This window comes from Cyclopterus lumpus, chromosome 20, assembly GCF_009769545.1.
Source record: "Cyclopterus lumpus isolate fCycLum1 chromosome 20, fCycLum1.pri, whole genome shotgun sequence".
Classification (NCBI taxonomy): domain Eukaryota; kingdom Metazoa; phylum Chordata; class Actinopteri; order Perciformes; family Cyclopteridae; genus Cyclopterus; species Cyclopterus lumpus.
Window position 1 is genome coordinate 6,027,071 of NC_046985.1, and position 19,666 is coordinate 6,046,736.

The window sequence follows — 19,666 nt, forward strand, 5'->3', positions numbered from 1 at the left end:
TACGCTTCACTCGCTTGTTGGACTTAAAGAAAAACACACACACACACACACACACACACACACACACACACACACAAAGTGGTGAATCTGCCAGAGTGAAATATTTATTTAAAACACGTGTGCTTTTCAAAACATACAACAACGTAAAGTAAGAGAAAAGGAATACAAGTTGCCTGCTGGACACGCGAGTAGAAATGTATGTGGTTTCATAAACAGTCCTTGGACTTTATTTACTGTATCACGAATTCTCGATATATTCAGGACTAAATAATCATGACCAAAGCAATTATAGATTTGTCAAGTTTTGATTTGAGTAGACCAACGTCCATCTCCTGCAACTCTTTTTGCATTTCAAGTGAGCTAATTTTACGTCCCGATGAGTCAGAAATCACCCTTGTTGACTCCTAAACTCTGCACAGAAAAATTGCTTGCTCGATATTACGTCTGAAACATCCAGCTACACAGGTGATTGAAAAGCCCAGACAGGGGAACGTACACTGCGCATGAAAGTGATCAGCAGCACTGGCCCTTTAAGAAGACCAGCATGGCAGTTGTAACACTAGGTACTTCCCAACCACAATGCAGATCACCACAGGAGCCTATTCAGGGTGTATCCATGCCCTCTCAAAGAAAGGGGGAAGTAGATAGTATTAAAAACCATGCAGTATGTGTGTGTGTGTGTGTGTTCCATTAGGACTCAGTGAAACTGAATCCAACACTGACTGCATCCACCTTTGCATCCTTCCCATTCAGATCCGTATCTTCAGTTTTCTGTAAGCGCGACTGCTGGTGTGGAACATGGGTCTGCATGAGGGTCTGCAGCAGCACCCACCCTGCGGAACGGAGATAGGAGACGTTTTAGTACCGACATGACTGTTTGTGAGCGAGCTTTTGTTTCATAATGCAAGTAGGACTTTCAACTCTGGAAATGAGCCGCTCCTTTCATTATGACTTGTGGGTGCGTTAGTTGTAAATTTGCTGTGGATGTCAGATAACAGCAGAAAAAGACAATCATCTTTTTTGTGAACTCCAACTTCAGAGTAAACACACATTTACATGTTAGTATCAGTTGGTTTATCTGATCAACGGGTTAAGAGAAAATAATAAAGAAACAAAGCCTGTATGGTGTTCAGTGGGTCAAAGTATCACAGAGGTCCAAATAAATATGTATTTTTTCTAGATTAGCGCATATCTTTAAAGCAACAACTATGGAGTGATATCATTCAAGCCCCTATGCCTCTGATACCGACGCCTGAAGGCACCTTTATAGCATGAGATGCACCGGTCCATCAACTAACTCTAATGTAAACCCATCTACAATATTAAATCAATCAAATACAGGACTTTCATCTAGGAGACCGCTGTTCGCCTCATGTGTGAAACCAAGAAAACTTTAACGCATTTTACCTTTTTTGTCTTGTTACGTAACAAACTGACTTATTTTAACCAAAACCACGATCTTTTCCTGCCAAGCGGTTTTCTTGCCTAAACTTTCCCAGTTAGTTTGGTTGCCTAAAAAATTAATTGGGGGTCTACTTATAAAGAAGGTTCAATTGTGACGTATTTTGCCACCTCGCCCTGGTGTTTTTTTGCCTAGAAACTAAGTAGGAGGTTTATTTGAAAATCGAAAGCTGCACGTTTCCTGTGAACACAGAACTTTATTTTGAAAAGACACTGCACGTACAGTAAGAAGAGGAAACCGACACGTCATCCCTGATGCTTTGTTCACACTACGGCTCATTTACAAACTGCGAATCCTTTGTTTGTTTCAACTTGTTCTACAAAAACACTGTTAGCTAGTTCCCAAAGCTAACTAACAACATAACTACATCAGAGAACGCAGCAGGCCACGTTTTGCTCCTTTACGTCAAATAATATAATATAATATGTCAAGAACGCCACAATATCTACAGTACATAAAGTCTGCTAACATTAGCCACCACAAACTACTAGTCATAGCAGCTGGGCAAAGTGGGCATGTTTTATTTCTTATGAATTATACTTTTCTTTCATGGGAGGACGGTCGTGTTTTGTCTTCTCTCAAAAGTTTCTTTAAAGTTGGAAACATCTCATCACATGTGCACTTAGTTTAATAGGCAGTTTATTAAGTACACCGAGCTAAAACTAAAGCTGCAATAAAAACCTTAATGAAGGTCATTTTGAGAGCTGTTGCTCAGACTGGTCAGTTTACAAAATATTTTATACCGAGAGGTGTTTCTAATATTTAATAATCTCATTGATAAACAAAAATATTGGACAAAATATGAGAAATATTTCTCAGTATACAATTCAAGAACACCACAAACTGCAGCATCCCAAACTATTGCAATAGACTGCATTAGCTCAGCTCTGTGCCTAAGCTCTTCATTTAAGCCCTGACGAGTTGCCCACGCAAACCCGAGACTCTCTTTTTAAATTCAGCCTGACGTCTCTGGTGTCTCCTGCGTGGGCTTTGACAGACTGATTAACCTGAGCGTTGAATCTACGCTCATTTTAGCGTCTCTGAGGCTGTAAACCACATGACAGTTCAGAGTTGTAAAGCCAAGGGCAACATGTCACTGACGTCGTACCTGGACAGCTCCGCTTTCAACTGGAGTTTCTCTATGGAGGCTGAAATCCTCCTCCACTTCCTGTCGCTGCACCGTAAGCTGTGCTTGTGTGTGTGTGTGCGCGTCTGCTGGGGAAAGTCACTCTTGAATGCAAAACATGTGTTGAGTTGCCTCAAACAACACCAGAGGTTTAATTGTAAGTGAAAGAACCATATTCATGTTATTTATTACATTTTTTGAGAGAATGTTTGCACAAAAAAGCATCAACTGCTGGTTGCATATGGACATAACAATCCAGTTCTAAATGCTCGGCTCCTTTAAAGAGTCTCTCCAGTGATCGAGCACTGTGCTCTCTTGATGTTGGGGGACTCGTGAGAGACTGATTTAAAAAAAAGATCGATTCAAATTGAGGGAACCAGATATCCTGAATTTAACCCTGGATCATACGTTTTCCCATAATGAAAAATCAGTGAAGGTCACTGTCCTATCATAGGGGCAATTTGTGCTCCGCGCAGATGATGACTTCATTGGCAGCTGAGTGGCTGTAAAAAAAGAAAAAAAAGCAACAAAAAAAAGCAGCGTTGCTATGTGTCAGAGAAATTATATTTCCAGAGGCCTAGTATTAAATTAAAAAGAAATGTGGGCGAGGTCGTAACCAACACGACCCAACTGGCACCGTGCCTCCTCACGTGATCGCCACACTATTTGTGGAGGTCTGATATCCGAGCGCGGCCCACCCGCCAAAAAACTGGCATGGAGACGAAGTCCTGCTCAGTCACATGGACCCTTTAGTGTGCAGCAGCACTTATAGCTGCACGCTCATATCTGCTCGGCACTTTCATTTATGCACCGCAGCTATTTATACACGATAAGCAGCGACCGAACTAACTGCAGCTATAAAAAAATTAAAAAAAAACGAGGCCCGCAGGAGAACTTTCATGACATTTCCCGCTGTGACTTTGGTCTGCGGGTGGAAATCCCATTTCATCTGATGTTGATTAAACCAGGTCACTTGATAACGACGGCGCTCGAAGGGGTAGTCTCGTCTACAATGGGTCACAAAGGGAACGGGCTGGCTGCCGTCCGTGAAGGAACTTTAATGCCGGGGTGCCACCAGGATTTCTAGCATTAGAAGCAACACGTGACCTGAATCGCCCCGACCGACATCAAATAAAAATGTTACTTTACCATCCGGAGGAGGAATCGGAGGAATGTGCCGGAATAAAAAGTACAAAAAGTAAGGGAGGGAATCTGTCATGGTGTTAGGATGCTGTGTCCAGTGTCTACATGCTGGTTTTTACCCAACAACACATCCTCCCTAAATGAAGCAATCAATTACTTTTCTGTCCACACACACACACACACACACACACACACACACACACACACACACACACACACACACACACACACACACACACACACACACACACACACACACACACACACACACACACACACACACACACACACACACACACACACACACACACACACACACACACACACACACACACACACACACACACACACACACACACACACACACACACACACACACACACACACACACACACACACACACACACACACACACACACACACACACACACACACACACACACACACACACACACACACACACACACACACACACACACACACACACACACACACACACACACACACGTTGTCTTTTAATGCGGCCAAATTCACCACACGGTTGCATATTTTTCTGTTGTCACCTTGATCGCAGCCCATAAACACTACGTTTAACCAGCAGTCATTCCCAGGCGATAACATCTTATTTTTAACCCTTTAAGCAAAGATGTATACACTCCGGAGGAACTGTTTTAGTCTGGACGGAGAGCTGGAATAGAGAGTAAAGGATCATCATTTACAAGATTAACCGGCTCAGCGTAAACACGGCGAGTCTCATAAGCCATTTGGCGAAAGTCCTCCTTCAACCTGATGAATCCACTCCATCGGTAATAGGTCACGGCGGAGGATATAAGATGAGCCGCTTCCAACTCGTGGAATCGGAGCCCCTTTGAGTCACCGGTTACTAAACTCGTCCAGCTCCAGCTGCTTCATATCTCCGCTGTAACGTGAACCAGCAGGAATGCGCGGCGGCGAACGACGACGACGACGATCTGCGACGGGCGTCTTTCATCGTGAACAATGTCATTACCCGAGAAACAATCCTGTCAGGGAGGTCAAAGGGACTGTTCTGGGTTTGGGAGACCACCCCAGAGCTCACGTGAGATCTCTTGTACACTTAGTCAGAAAAAAGACAGTCAGTAAACAGCAAAGCCAGACATCCACTCGTTTACTGAGTTTATGTGACGTTCGTCAACTTCCCCGCCAGCAGAGGGAAGCTCTTCGCTCTTCGCGATGCCGAGTTCAGGGCCGGGTTCCTTCCTCGAGAGCTCGAGCCTCATTAGCGATCCGTATTTCAGAGATTTACTCACTGACACGCTGACCGACAGCTGCTCCAGAGGAAAGCCAGCGGGCAAAGAGGAGCCGCTGGGTAATGGGGCACTTCCTAGAAATCATCAATTTACAAAAAAAAAAAAAAGAAAGGCGGAGATTTCTTCCTGAAACCGCTGGTATCCAGTGGGAGTGTGTGACATTCTTCTCTGCCAAACCAGAAATAAACTGGCACAGATTTGTCAGCTAGCCTTTGTAATGAGTCAGCATTGCTAATGTTTCTTTTCACACAGCTGCTAGCCTAATAAAAAATGTTTTTTCTTTTGCCAAGGACCGACCACACATGAAAGACTTGTGGGGGGGCGGGGGGCATTTTGGTGGTTTCTTCCTGCCCGTCTTTCAGTCACATGAATGGATACAAATGAGACCACAAAGAGAAATGAATACACCTTTTGATTTCTTGGAAATCAGATCAATCGGATAGAAACTAACAGCTGATGCAGCGGCGTGTCAAATCAGCCTGCTATCAGGTTCAAGGTGCAGGGGGAGCCCCCACCCCCACCCCCACACTCCTCCTCTGCAACGTCTTTTTACACGAGGAGCCAGTGAAGTAATCACAGCTGCTGCGGCTGTCCAATAGAGGCCCGAGTGAAAGGTCGTCCCTCCAGCTGAGGGCCGTAAATTCAAGATGTAAAAAACGGGGAAGACGTACGCTCCATTCAACAGGTGCAAATCCAGAATGAATGCTCGCGCTTTTTTTCTTCTTCTCCTCCTTCTTCTTCTTCTTCCCTCTGAAGCAGCGAAGGACAAAGAGGAGCGTGACGGGAGCATTCAGCCTGGAGAACTTACGATGCTTAAACGGCCTCGATTAAAAACAATGACATCCCTTCATGGAAACCGCTGCAAATTCAAGAAGACGGACAGAAACTTGGCTCGCACGACTCGTGTGTTTTTTTTTTTAAAGCCATAATTTGTGGCCTGAATGCAACGCGTGAGGAATGTAAAGAATCAAGACACCTATATATCTCGCACACGACGGCCACGGGGAGCCCCGAGTGAGACGAGGGATGCAAAACCTCTCCCGCGTCCGTTTGCGCAGTGTTTTGCGCTCCTCGACTTCCTCTTTATAAAAGATCAGTCACATGAGCTGCGTCTAATGAAAGTGAAATAGTGGCCATTGGTTGTGTATTCCTTCGGCAAAGACAACAGGAGATGAATAATACATGAAGGCTTATTTCCTAACAAATCTTTTTGCACACTCGACAGCTCGGCCATTATTCTAAATGAGCGGTCACACTCTTGAGATATTGGTTTGTTCGGTCCTTGAAAACAAGTCCAAAGTGATGTTTCCCAAGATGATGTGAGAAAATAGGGTGTATTATTATATTGTGGGGGATCCAACGCTGGAACGCACAGAATAAAGCGAGTGGATTTGTCCCCTCATGGGGCATGTCATAAAGAAATCATGAATTAGCATCAGTTACTCTTTGGCTGCACACCAATACTCCCTCACGGCTAAAATACAAGACTTTCATTGATTTAAACTGCTCTATTCTCGTTCATTTGCTTCCTCTGACAAACTCACTTGTACCAACTGGCTCCCAGACATGACTCTCCTTCAATTACGTTTTTTTTTTTTTTTTCTCTTCCTTCAATACACTTCTGTTCACATCACATGGGAGGGATGAGATTCAGAGATGGGAGAGATTTATGACTTCCGAGCGTTTGCGTCACGGAGATGGTTGTGCTGTTGCAGAGTTGGTCATGCGAGTACGGTATAATACTGTTCATTGATAGTACAGTAGGGACGACCGACTGGTTAGTCCGATTAATCATTCACGGTAACTCAAGCAAATATTACAAAATATTTGTGGGTTCCTGCTTCGCAAATATAGGGATTCGCTGCTAGTCTCTGTCTCACATTGTTTCAAAATTAAAATCTTAATTTGAGGATCGTTTAACTGGTTATGAAACACTCGGAATTTGATACGGATGTTTCTATATGGCCTAGATAAGTAAAAAAGGCCCCGCTGCAGTAAAATGAGAGGCTTTGTGAAGGGGCTCTGGTGCTCCACAACACAACCCCTTTTGTACAGAGGGACATCAAAATCAACACAACATCAAAATCCCTCATAGTTGCTTTAAATGTCTTTATGGATTTTACACCGTTGCACAAAAAAAAGCCACATGAAAATGCCCCTTTAGGCTCTGGGAAATGTTTGTCATTCCCTATTTTCTAACCCTAAACAGACCAAACAATCCAAATAAGTTGGTTTTAGAACTACAATTAGGCCCTATATTTATAACATTTGGGTTTGAGGACCTTGAAAAGTGCATTGTGTAAGATCTGGTCTGAAATGTACTTTAAAACCCTCAAAAGAATGAACAAACATTATCAAAAGAATGTGAGGAGGTTACAGTGTTGGCGTTAAGGCAAAACCGAATATGCATTACATTACAGAGATAGATATATACTGAGATGAGCATGCTAGCATAGCTAAACCTGGCCCTTCCTGCCTCGTCATACCTTTTATTCCTCGAAAGGTGAGCTCTATGTGAGGTTATTCATATTCCGAATTAAGGATTTTTGATTATTAAAATGTTGAAACCAGTAAGTAGCACGAGCAGTGAAACAGAGGTCTCTTCGGGTCACAAAGTAACTTGATTAAGCCCCATGCGTTGTCCACATTGTGCACTGTTGTACTGACTTCCTCTGAAAAGGAGTACATTGGTGTGAAATTAGTATACAGCATAGAAACAGAAGATATGATTCCGATACAGATCGACACGCTGATATATACGACTGTTCTCAACCACACTCGTGGAATTTCACCCCGTTTATTCTTCTTTTATCTTCGCTTCCAGTCATTGAGAAACATCCCACACAAATCCAATCAGCAAACAACCAGGACTCACATTAACGGCCGATGTCGATTTCCTCTCTGTAAGAATGACACCATTATCATTCTCAGAAAACCAGGAAGGAAACTTAATTTGGGTCTTTCCACTTTATTTCCTTTAATTAGTTTAATGGCAGAGGCACAGAAATAAGTACAACTCCTAATTCAGTTGCATTATCAGGCGCACAAGCAGTTTAAGTGGAAGATTGTAACAAAAGTACATTTAATCAAGTATTATACTTAAGTTTTTAGGTATTTTACATGAGAATTTCCATTTTATGCTACTCTATACTTAACTATTCTACTTTACTAGATTGTTAAAATAGAAAATAAATCCACTAATACATTATGATGTATTATTATTATTATTGGTGAAGCTACTCAGCAGTAGAGATAGTAATTAGCTAATTAGTATCAGCCAATGCTACAAAACATATTTCTGCATAAAGAGTACCTACTTTTACTTTTACTATAAAGTTTTGATGCCAATACTTTTGTACTTTTCCTTAAAAAAGAAGAGTTTAAATGAAATACTTTTACTTTTTTGCAGGATCATACTAGAAATAATCAGGAGATTTCCTCTTCCCATTGCAGAAGAGTTCAAAATTAACAAAGAAATATATCTGTGAGAGCTTTAACTCGATTTCTCTTTCATTGCCAGCGCTGACATTTTCCATGATGTCAGTTCATCTGGTCGGCCCAACCGTGAACCGTCCGATGCGTCGCACATATCATCAGATTCATCTAAGTGCCACCAGAAACATCGTGTCGTTCTCGAGCCCAGAGGCTGAAGCTCCGCGTGCGGGGGAAGAAAGGGAAGCAGTGAAAAGACACCAAAGGGACACGCGACAAATTAACTGCAGGAAGATGAAAAGGGCTTCTTCGCAAATCAATAACTAATTAGAACTCTGCTCATCTGAAATAAACATAACGAAGCGAAAGAACATTTAAAACTCAATAAAAAGGTTTCCCTCTTTCTCGTGGGATTTTTACATTAACGAAAGAGACAAAATGAGGAAGTCGAATTGCATCATATCGACTGATCCTCTCACACACTTTGATAAAAAAAAAAAAGGGTCACAACCTTTCTCCCCGGTCTAGACAGTGGACACCAGTTTTCCAGCGGCACGTCTCATACCATGATTCTCACCCTGCGTCATGACCCTCGTGACCCCTTCTCTCTCTCTCTCTCTCTCTCTCACACATCCCAGCATGCCTCATTCTGAAGAATAACCAATGGCTAACCTGGCATTACGCGACGGTTGAGTTTAAATCCGATGCACATTAATTAACAACCGGTGGTGGGAAACTCACGGGCAAACTGGAAGCTTTGGTGTCCTACATTTAAAAGACAGGTTTGTGATTAATGGCGGCTCTTTCACAATGGAACTATAGGTTCAGCTGTGAAGTTTCTATATGGACATTTTAATTCAGCTTTTTTTTTTTATCTGGGTTGCAGAAGTTGAAGCATGTCTCCCCCGTAGCCCCCCCCCCATTCATTTCTTCAGCCGCCTTTGAACTCGCTCAAACACAGAAGGCTAAATATTTACACGTCAGCCCTTGCTTGTTTAATGTTAAAGACACAGCAGAGTAAATGAATGAAAAAACACCTCCACCGCCTGATGAGTACCAGGCCACTGCTGCAGAGCCGGTCCCACAGGTTCAACCTCCTTTTCAGGGCATGGGAGGCAGGGACCCGGTGGTTTGCACGGGGGCCTCAGCGGAGGAGCACAGCCCTGCTGACACTGCTGTCTCTGAAAAGCAGCGATCTGTGCATTTAGAGTTGGCTCGGGCCCAAAGAGATTAAACGGAGGTGGGCTGGAATACCATGTGAGGGTATTCCAGACAAAAGAGCCATCTGATCAGCTGCGAGCGAACCATTCACGATCACAAAGGAAGGAGGTGTACAAAGACATGTACTCGCAGGGTTTTTTGTTTTGTATTGATTGACTGTTCTCTAAACCCTCCCCCAGACGGCGATTGTCCAATCGCACCTTAGCAACCGTAACTAGGCCTGTCACACGTTGGATTTGTCTGTGTGTTAGATAGGGTGGTGTTTTAAAAAAAAAAAAGAAAAAATCTAATGCAAGAACAAAAGTGAAGATTGAATGAACACGTGACTTTCAAACATGGTGTCTTGTAATCGGGAGTCTTTAAGTACGTGACTGACCGGCTGCAGGCGTTCACACTCTTTTCCCCAGGAGGAATCCCCAAAGAGTCCGTCCTGTCTCCAAACTACTCTTTGTTTGTCGAAAACACACAGGCGAAAAGTGACGCCCCACCTCACGTTGTATTCATGCCAACAAAACCACTCGGTTAGGTTTCGTAAAAGATCTTGTTTTGGATTCAAAGTCCCTCGTTTGACCCCCCTCGACCTCCTCACACAGACGTATGCCGACTTTGATTACACGTATTATACGTGAAAAACTGTAATCCACGAGAATAGACGTTCCCTTAAAAATATCATTGACAACACAGTCTAGTTGTTTCTTTGCACTCTCATTGGTTGGCTTATAATACTTAGAATTCAAGGGCTAACAAGCTCGACCGCAATTAAACAACAACCCGGTCTCTTCAAAAAAAAAAAACACGTCAGATAAAAACATTAGAAAGTAGGAGACAAAGTGTTCAACCAACTAAGGGATGTAAAGAATTAACTTGATGAATCTACCTGCCGTTTAAAAAAATTCAGTAAAAATCAGTAAATCTGCCAACGTTTTCATTGTAAACTACTTACGTACCGCGAGAGGACCATTAACCCCGTGGCCTGTATTTAGTGAACGCCAAATGGTTTCAGAGGTGTGAAAAGCTGTTGCATTTTAAGCCTTAAGCCGCTCCCTTGTGTAGTGGTGCAACCAAAACTGCCCCTGTGACCATCTTTGGCCAAAGAAAAAAGCCTTGTTGGCCCAAAATGAGGTGAGAGTTTTGGCAATATTTAAGATATGTGCTGCAGGAACAAACTATAGAACAAAGGTTATAGGTGAGCAGTAAAGAGAAAGAGCTCCACTCTCTTAATCCTTAATCAGTTTACATTAAGAGATCTCGCTAATTCTCTCACATGCAGCATCTGTTTTACTTCCCACTTAGTAGGGGAAAAAAAGGGTTCAACTTCACCAGGGAATATAAATCAGCGGAAAGAAGCAATTATTTAATGTGTCGAACATGCTTTGGACGCGGCGTGAATCAATGTAATAAAAAAAAAAAAAAAGGCATAAACGAGCCTTTCCTTTATATTCCAAAACACGCATTTATAATGGAGAGGCACTGTATGTGTAATGTGACAGAGTGAAACCAAGCGATCTCATGCCCGGGGACAGCAATCTAATCTGTGGTGAATCAGCAGCAACTGAAAAAGTCCCGTCCTGCTTCTGCCCGATAGTGAAAAGAAACAACAGCCATCAGCAGGAAGTAGGAAACAATGTCCAATGTCACGGCAGAGGAGAGACGAGAATAAGACATGTTCAATTCTCAACGAGAAAAAAAAAGAAAACCCGGGGATTAAAACAAAAGGATTTGTACGTCTGTAACAATTAACGGGGAGTTTCAGTCTTCTCCATCCAAGATGTAGAATTTGTCTCGAGTCCGAGACAAACGGAGACAATCTGCTGTGTGAATGAAAGGCTCAGGAGACATGGCACAGACGCTTTGTTTCAGTCAGTCTGGTGCTGCTTTTGTCTCATTTGGCAGAAGCTGGTGATTAGATTTACAAGTACAAGTGCAAAAAAAAAAAAAAAAAAAACACAAATTCTGGAACAAAAACCAGAAAATGTTTTTTAATTGCCCGTTTTACTTCTTTTTTTTTGGGATCGGCCCCATGCCACTCGTATCCGACTCCTTCTTCCTCCACACTTAGCTGCTGCTGTCTGACATCTCTCTAGTGGATTATGTTTCAGTCTCAGTCAATGGATTAAATATATTGTATTGTGTATGGTGAAGAGGTCTGGAAGGTTTTACAAACTAGCAGAACTGCAACAGTTTTGTCTCATCAATTTAGCGTTTAATTCACATTTTCATACAAAAATGTCCTCTGGTTTCAGCTTCTCCGATGCTTTTATGTTTCTGTGACTTTATAACCAATCTTTTCAGGTTTTGTGTCCATCTGCGTTTGAATTCATCAGCGTTGGCTTCAGGGAAATGTTCATGGTGGTTTTATATACTAGTTTCTGACGATTCATTAGGACAAATGAGTAATTGATCAACAGAGAAAATAATCCTTTGTTTAAACCCTCATTTTTATTATCACTCGCTGTAACTCGGTCGTTACAAGTTTTTGCTCCTCTCAAACCAATTCTAACACCTCAGCTAAAAGTATCATCGGCCCACGCTAATTAAAAAGCTGCATACAACAACACTGTGTCTGTGTGGAAGACTTTAGGGATCTCATGAGAGTTAGAAGACTGAATGAATGATAAACGACACATTAGATTTAACTATGACGTTGATGACCAAACGGCATATTGGATTCGTTTGACGCTCCATTTAGTCCATACGAAGTAAGAAAATAGCAAAAAACTGTAAAACAAATCCAAAAATAACCAATTCTCAATTTTAAAAAAGGAAAAAGATGATAAACCTTTCTTTTATCCTTCAACACTTGCTAAATGTCCCCAAATATGTCTGTATGTTTCCCTTTAAAACGGACATGAAATGGGGATTATAATGCTGTGGACTGGTGCTGCAGCTGTACTCGAGCGTCATGAATAAAACATGCGTGTGTCTAACATCCCACTACATTTAAGACCCTGAAGGACGGACAGATCAGGTCCGTCTCCAGGGACGGACTGAGCCTCGTCCTCCCGCAGGAGTGAAGACAAAAAGGAGGAAGGAATGCCGGAGTAATGAGCCGGTGCTTCCTAGAGTAACTTTGGGAAGAAGGACAAGTCACAGAGGTCACCTGTAGGTCAGGTGGCCGCGCTCGAGAACCCATTCACTGATTAAGATGAAGGATGCCGAGCGCATAAGGTGCAAACGAGCCGGGGGCCCCAGGGGGCCCATCTGTTGTGGGCAGATAAACGGGGGCTTCAGTGAATGGCGGAACAGCCCTGCTTTTCCCCTGCGAGGCCCAGCGGACAGCTCCATTAATCAGGAGCAGGATGAGCCTGCTGGGCTGGCAGTGACAAGTCAGCAGTGGCACAAACTATCCCCCCCTCCCCCACCCCGTCCTCTTCCTCCTCCTCGTCCTCCTCCTCACACTGCATCTCCATTAGAGGCTGGAGGTGTCAGCTGGCTGCGGCTTCTGCTCCTCTGTTGTCACTGTCGATGTTTTCACAACTGTCCTTCAAGAATAACTTTAAGGAGTGACACTGGAGGAGCAGGGCAACGTTTACGGTGCGCCACTAATCCACCCCCCCCAATAAACAAACATTTGTTCTAGCGGCTGGTTTAGCACTAAGTGACAAAAGGCAAACTCTTAACTTAGATTTGAGTTTGACTGTAAGAATGATTCAGTAGTGATAGTTTAAATGATACGGACTCCTACAAAAGACAAGATACATCTGAGGGGTCAGGAGATCATCAAGAGAAGAAAATAATATGTTTTACAATCTTTCTGATCAATAACTGAACAATTTCACCTCTTCAAGAGTCCAAAAATGGAAATAAAGTTTCCTGAAGTCGCAAACAGCATTTCATTTTAAAGCCGAAGAGGTCCTACAGTACAGGACCATTGCAAATACCTTTGCAACAACGGTTGATGTATAATAGCCTTTCAGATGTATCCAATACTAATAATAAGTACAGACTGTATACAATCCTGTCTCGTAGTCCTCTAAACCTCTGTGGAGTGTCGCATCTTATAAGCACCAGATGTATTATTAAAAATGGAGCGTGGCGTTCGTATTTCATCTTTTCACCAGCGCTGGTCTATTTTTCGATGCCTTAGCCCCAACAGATGGTCTGCAGCTCCGAGAGGCTTTGAGCTACATGCTAACATCTGCATGCTAACCAAGGCTGTTGAAAGAGCCGCCATGTTGGAGGGTCACGGCATACTCGGCGTGACGGGAACGTTTCGGTTACGCTCGGACAGATGGCGGCCGCTGTACATCAGAACATCTTCAAGAAGAAAGCATTTTGTTTATGGTCTTTCGTCAATAGATCTTTTCAATAATTGCAGAATTGTAATTCTCACCCATAACGTGACACCGCCCTCCGCCAGTGAAGCGAATCCTCATGAAAATTGAGCCTTTTCGGTTTGGACCAGATTAGATGTGTTGAACCCCAAAGATATGATAACACATCCATATTTACCACGTTAACTCGCACTGAACACAAAGTACAGCTGAATATTATGCGTTTTGCAGGTTTTTAAGTCCCAAACTATACTTAAATTGTAATTTTGACCTGGTGATGCTAGAGGAAAAGTTAAAGCGATCCCCCAAAGTTACTCCAGTTAATCCTGCAGGAGACATGTTACCAATGTGCACGTGAACCCATCCAGTAGATGTGGAAACATTTAACATAAAAAAGGCAGCTTGCTGATGGTGCCGGAGGAAAAGTCAGAGGAACAACGAAGTCTACACGGTAATTCATATTATAATTGTTGACATTTTCAGTCTCAACCAAAGTGGTGAACGGACAGATCACCAGTGTGGCTAAATGGGTCAGAACAGTTTGAGTAGACCCTCAAATAACTGCAGCACAGACCCCGCATGAATACTTAGAATAGAAAAAAGCGACTGTGACAAATCGATATCGGGTTAGGATCATTTTCTAGTCATATATTCAGTTTTATGAGGGCACATGGAGTTCTGTACGGATGGATTAAAAATGCCACATGACATCAGTTTCATTCACTCGTGTGGAGTCAAGGCCGGACGTCAGTATTGAAATACTGGTTCTGCACTTCCTTTTCTGGACAATGTTAATGTTCACTGATCGTCCTTGGGTAGTTTTTCTTTTGAGGGTAATTCCACTTTAACGTGTGCACCCTCCTATTCCTGCTGTAGACCGTCAGTCTCTTTAAACTCAATGACTCTGTATTTTATAAACATAAGAAAACAGACACAGCTCCTCATGTTCAGTCACAACATGGTATTCATGGTATTTATGATACACAAGTCGCCTGCGGCAGGCAGAGCCATCAATCACAACTATGACGCCAAGCGAGTTCAGCCTAGGGAATGCTTATTCTCATTAATAATTATTTAGTGCATACGACGACAGAAAATAGTGCAAAATTCCTTCAGATTGCTTGCGGAAGATTTTCCTCGTCATGATGTACTTTAAAAAAAGGGAAAAGCAGGAAATACTCACGTTTAAAAAGGCTGGAACCAACTAATATTGGTGACTTTTGCCAGCCAATCTTTTCAGCTTTCCTACTGTAGAGTACCAAGATGAACATTACTATTACGCAGAGAAAAAAAAAGGAAGTACAATTTCACACGTGCCACAGATTCCTTGCTTTACACCAATCTGTGAAGTGACAGGAACGGAAATAAAGTGATACACAGCCGAAGACGGAAGTTAATTGCTTTAACATTTGACCTTCCCCTCGATTTATACAACTGGATCTACTGAATACTGCAGCATTCCTCTCCTCTGCCAGGACTTCACAAAACGCTGCCCTCCTCTTGGCCTCCTGGTTCCAGGTCTGCACACATCACGCTGACGGGGAGCTCCTGGGGGAGAATTAGCTCTAATCCAACTGGAGCGTCCCGCTTTGATGAGGATCGCCGGTACAATATTGCACATGACAAAGCCCTCTGCTATGCACCGACGACGCCTGCATGCAAATAGGAAAAGAAGGGCTGGCCAGCTACAGCTTTCAGGGCTGAAAGTTGATTTAGGGCACACAAAAAGGCTCGCCAGAAACCACTTTCTATGAGATTAAAGGTGGTTGAAAGTGAACACTACAATGTGCAGTGTTGTTACAGTATGCAGCTAATCTGAAACGCATACTTTACAAATCTTTTCTTTCCCAAGTTATATATTTAGAAAGCATATGCGGTTAGCCAATGACATCATTCACCAGAGGGACCAATACGGTTATATAAAAGCCAGACATGGCTGTGAGCGCCCCACACAACTGCTCCAAACAGAACAAAGGCCTACTTACTTATTTAAAATCAGAAAAATCATCTCCGGTACGTATAATTTGTGGGATGACAGTGAAGTTATGAAAAAGGTGTCGACTAATACAAGGTAGAAAATTACATGATTTCTAGCCTTAATTTGTTTTTAACGAACTTAAGACATAGAACGAGTGAAATGTATGTCTTTGTTGGACTTGACAAAATGGTCCACATTGTAATTACAAATTTAAAGTTAAAAGGGAACGCTGTCAGCTGGATCCATTCCAACCAGGGATGCTTCCTTTAGCCCCGCCTCCCGGCTGAGACTTGTTTCCATTCACATGAACAGAAAAAGTGAAATAACTCTGGATTTGAGTATTAACCCAAAGCACAATTATTTAAGTATTCAAGTGTTCGTTCTGGGGAGTTGATTTACCTAGAAAAAAAAAAAAAGAAAAAAAAAGATCATCATGTGACATTTGGCGCTCTTACTCTCGATTAAAGCGAGACAGCTAGCACTAGCTAGCTAAACCTCCTCCTTCGGATTGGAAGTCGGGCAACGTATGTGTGCTTGAATGAACATACTAATGCCACACATATGACCACAAAAAAGGTTTGATGAAAGGGAAAGATATTTACTACAGCTGCAGTGTCGTATTTCCTTACACACGCGCAAAAGTAGTGAGAAGTCAAACTCCGGCTCCATGTAAAGTACGTGTCGGTGTTGCGTTCAAGTGCACACGCGTCACACTTCTCAGCAGCATACCTCTCTCGTGTGGTAAAATTAAAACACTGCGCATGCAAGCGAGGCCCCGTGTTCCCAAAGAGGAAAGTGATGTCATGTGATATAATCGTGATGCTTGTAAAAGGAGACGCGGACAGGAGAGAGAGAGAGAGAAGTCGAGCTGGCGAGCGGCTACAGTTCCGACTTCAGGAGCGTGAACCGTTTTAATCTACTCCAGCTCGGAAAAAACGGCTTACATAACAGCAGGCCTCCAAGTATTCCACGGCCTCTGAAGTATATGAAAGGTATGCGTGTAGTCTCTGCTGCGAGGCAGCGGAGTTTGGCTCAGAGCATTTCACTGGAAAACTCTCAGATACGTGTTGACATGCACGACATTTACTGCAAAACCAAATCCAGCGAAGGAGCGCGAGTGACAGACTGAGGTGAATCACGGCGACGCAGGAAGAAAGTTTTCCTGACGCGAGGAACAGAAAATCCACTGTATTCATTCATTCATCATCATCATCATCATCATCATCATCATCATCTCTGAAAAGCTGCTATTATTGCATGTTTAAATGTTACATAAGATTTACATGTACAAGGACAACCTTTAGAGGCCAAATCCGCAATGATAAACAGGTTAATTATCATTTATCAAGAAACAATGGGCGTTTTACAGCACTTTTCCTTGAAGATCTTTGTGTTTTGGCCTGTTGGACGGACAAAGTAAGACCTTTGTGAAACTGATGCTCCTGCTGAACTACTTTCTCACATTTGACAGACCAAATGATTAGTTGAATTCGCCACCAGATTGATCGATAATGAGAACAATCATTAGTTTCCGCCCGGCCCCAGTTTGTGCCCGTCGTGTGTTAGCATTAGGGTTGCATTTGAGTTACAGCATTGGTTTAAATAAATGATGTATAAGTAAGACATCCAACTATATGGAAAATATTTTTAGATTTTTACCGATCCAAACAAAGATGGCAGCCGGTGGAAACAAGTTAATCATTATTTTTTTGTGTGTGCAGCAGATGATAATATTTTTCTTCCATATGGTTAAAATATGTTTGAGGATTCTGGAAATACCTTCAGAGAGGCAATAAGTTGTTAAACCACTTTCTGCGTTTGTGTCTATGCTTAATTACCTTTAAGATAGACTTGAATGACTTGAATGCAACACGAATACACGAGAGCAGTGATGGAGGAAGAATTCACATCCTTTACTTAAAGTAAAAGTACTCGGACCACACTGTAAGATACTTGGTTACAAAGTCAAGTTAGGTAAAAGTATGTAAGCAAAATGCTGAAAATGTACTATAAAAACAAAAGAACCTTAAACATGTTAAAAATAGATTAAAATAATTAAAAAGGAAAAGCAGCAAATCTTCACATCTGTTTATATTGATAAAACCTTCATAATTTAGTTGCTCTTTGTATGTTTTGTTTACAAAACTAATCATTTGTAAAGTAACTAAAGCTGCCATGTAACTGTTGTGAAGTAAAAGTATATTTATTATAGGTAGAAAGTGGCATGAAAAGAAAACACTGGAGTAAAATACAAGTAATTTGAAGTTGTACTTGAGTAAATATACTTAGTTACATTCCAGCACTGCATTAGAGTTAACGTTATAAAACAAAACAATTTGGCCTCGAAGTTGAATATTCTAATTGAATGATGAATATTTAAATGTTCTTTTCAGAAACTGGGGCTGTTTTCAGGCATCAGGTAGGTTGACGGTACAATAGTTATTCTACCTGATGCTGTTGAGCCAGTCAGGACTTGAAAAGACTCGATTCATGTTATAAAAGCATGAAATATTAGCAGGAGCAGTTTTCATTAGATCGAAGCAGTTGAATTACTTGTGGGTCATTTTGTAGAAAAAGAAAAGGCTCTCCAGATGCTCTCGATGACCCAGAAACCATCACTTCTGCAGGTGTTTTGCAGGTGAAAAGACATTTACACGTCAGAGTGAGAACTGGGGTAAACGCCGGTGTGTAACTGTCAAATGCAGCCACAGAATTGTGGTTTAAAACAGCGGTTATTTATAACCAAGACACAAACTTGTCCCCCCCCCCCCCTCACCAAACAGAGCCCAGTTTGAACTCTTTGGGAGGATGCTCGTTAAATTACATCAACTCCTCACAAGGTTTCACTGTTTTCCTGGACAAAAACTTCAGGAGGGTGGATGCACGTTGTCATGGAGGCTTGCACCCCTGAGGTCAGCCAGTCACAGCACACGTTCCCTGCTCACAATACACCGTCCATGCCCACCCAGAAAGTCCCCACAATGAACCCACACTAATCCCCATCTTTTGTGGTGCTACCCGTGTGTCTCAGTGTGGCTGTACCTCATGTCTCCACCATCTCTGCTTAACTGCCTTTAAATGCATTCACAGGCCATGGGGTGGGGAGAGAATAAAACAAATATGGTTTTGAAAATCTTCTCTCGTCGCACACAAACAAAGCTCCACATAAGATATAGCTGGTGAATCCAGGAGTATAGGGAGCCGTGAGCAGTTTCAGATGCTATCACAGATGCCTTTTTATCATCTTTTGTTATGATCACACTGACAGCAGAGATGAAACAATGCTATAAAAGCAGCTCCACGCAGAATAAAGGCACATGCAGTAGCCTAATATATAGCACTAGACAATAGACTAACAGAACATGCACGCTAACATCTCCAGCAGTATTACCAGGAGTTGGACAGACAATGGAGAAGAAGCCAGACGACAATAACAATAGTTTTATATTCACATCCCATTAAACCTCGTTGGGATCTCCACAGCGAGTGCATAGCTCCTTTAAATGAAGTTTGCATCAGCCACTTTGAGAGATGAGGAGATGTGACTTTACACTCGCATTATTAAAGAGTGATTAAAGCACGTGCTTTTAAATTATGAATGCAATAAGTAGAATAACTCTTACCGCTTCCTTCTTCGCTTTCGGTGTCGCTCTGTCGCTTTTTATATTCCTTTTTCTTTCTTTCCTTCTTCGCCCCCCTTGATGATCAGTCGCGCGTCTCACGGACACACAAATCTCGACC

The 19,666-nt window shown here is 42.4% G+C and overlaps 1 long non-coding RNA gene across 1 annotated transcript; it reads right to left on the reverse strand.

Moving 5' to 3' along the window:
- Positions 1-79: 79 nt before the first annotated feature.
- On the reverse strand, positions 80-19,663 carry LOC117749295. Its single transcript, XR_004611695.1, has 3 exons — positions 19,549-19,663; positions 2,571-2,692; positions 80-833 (listed from the first exon to the last, which is right to left on the reverse strand). It is a non-coding gene; the product is annotated as an uncharacterized LOC117749295 (long non-coding RNA).
- Positions 19,664-19,666: the final 3 nt, after the last annotated feature.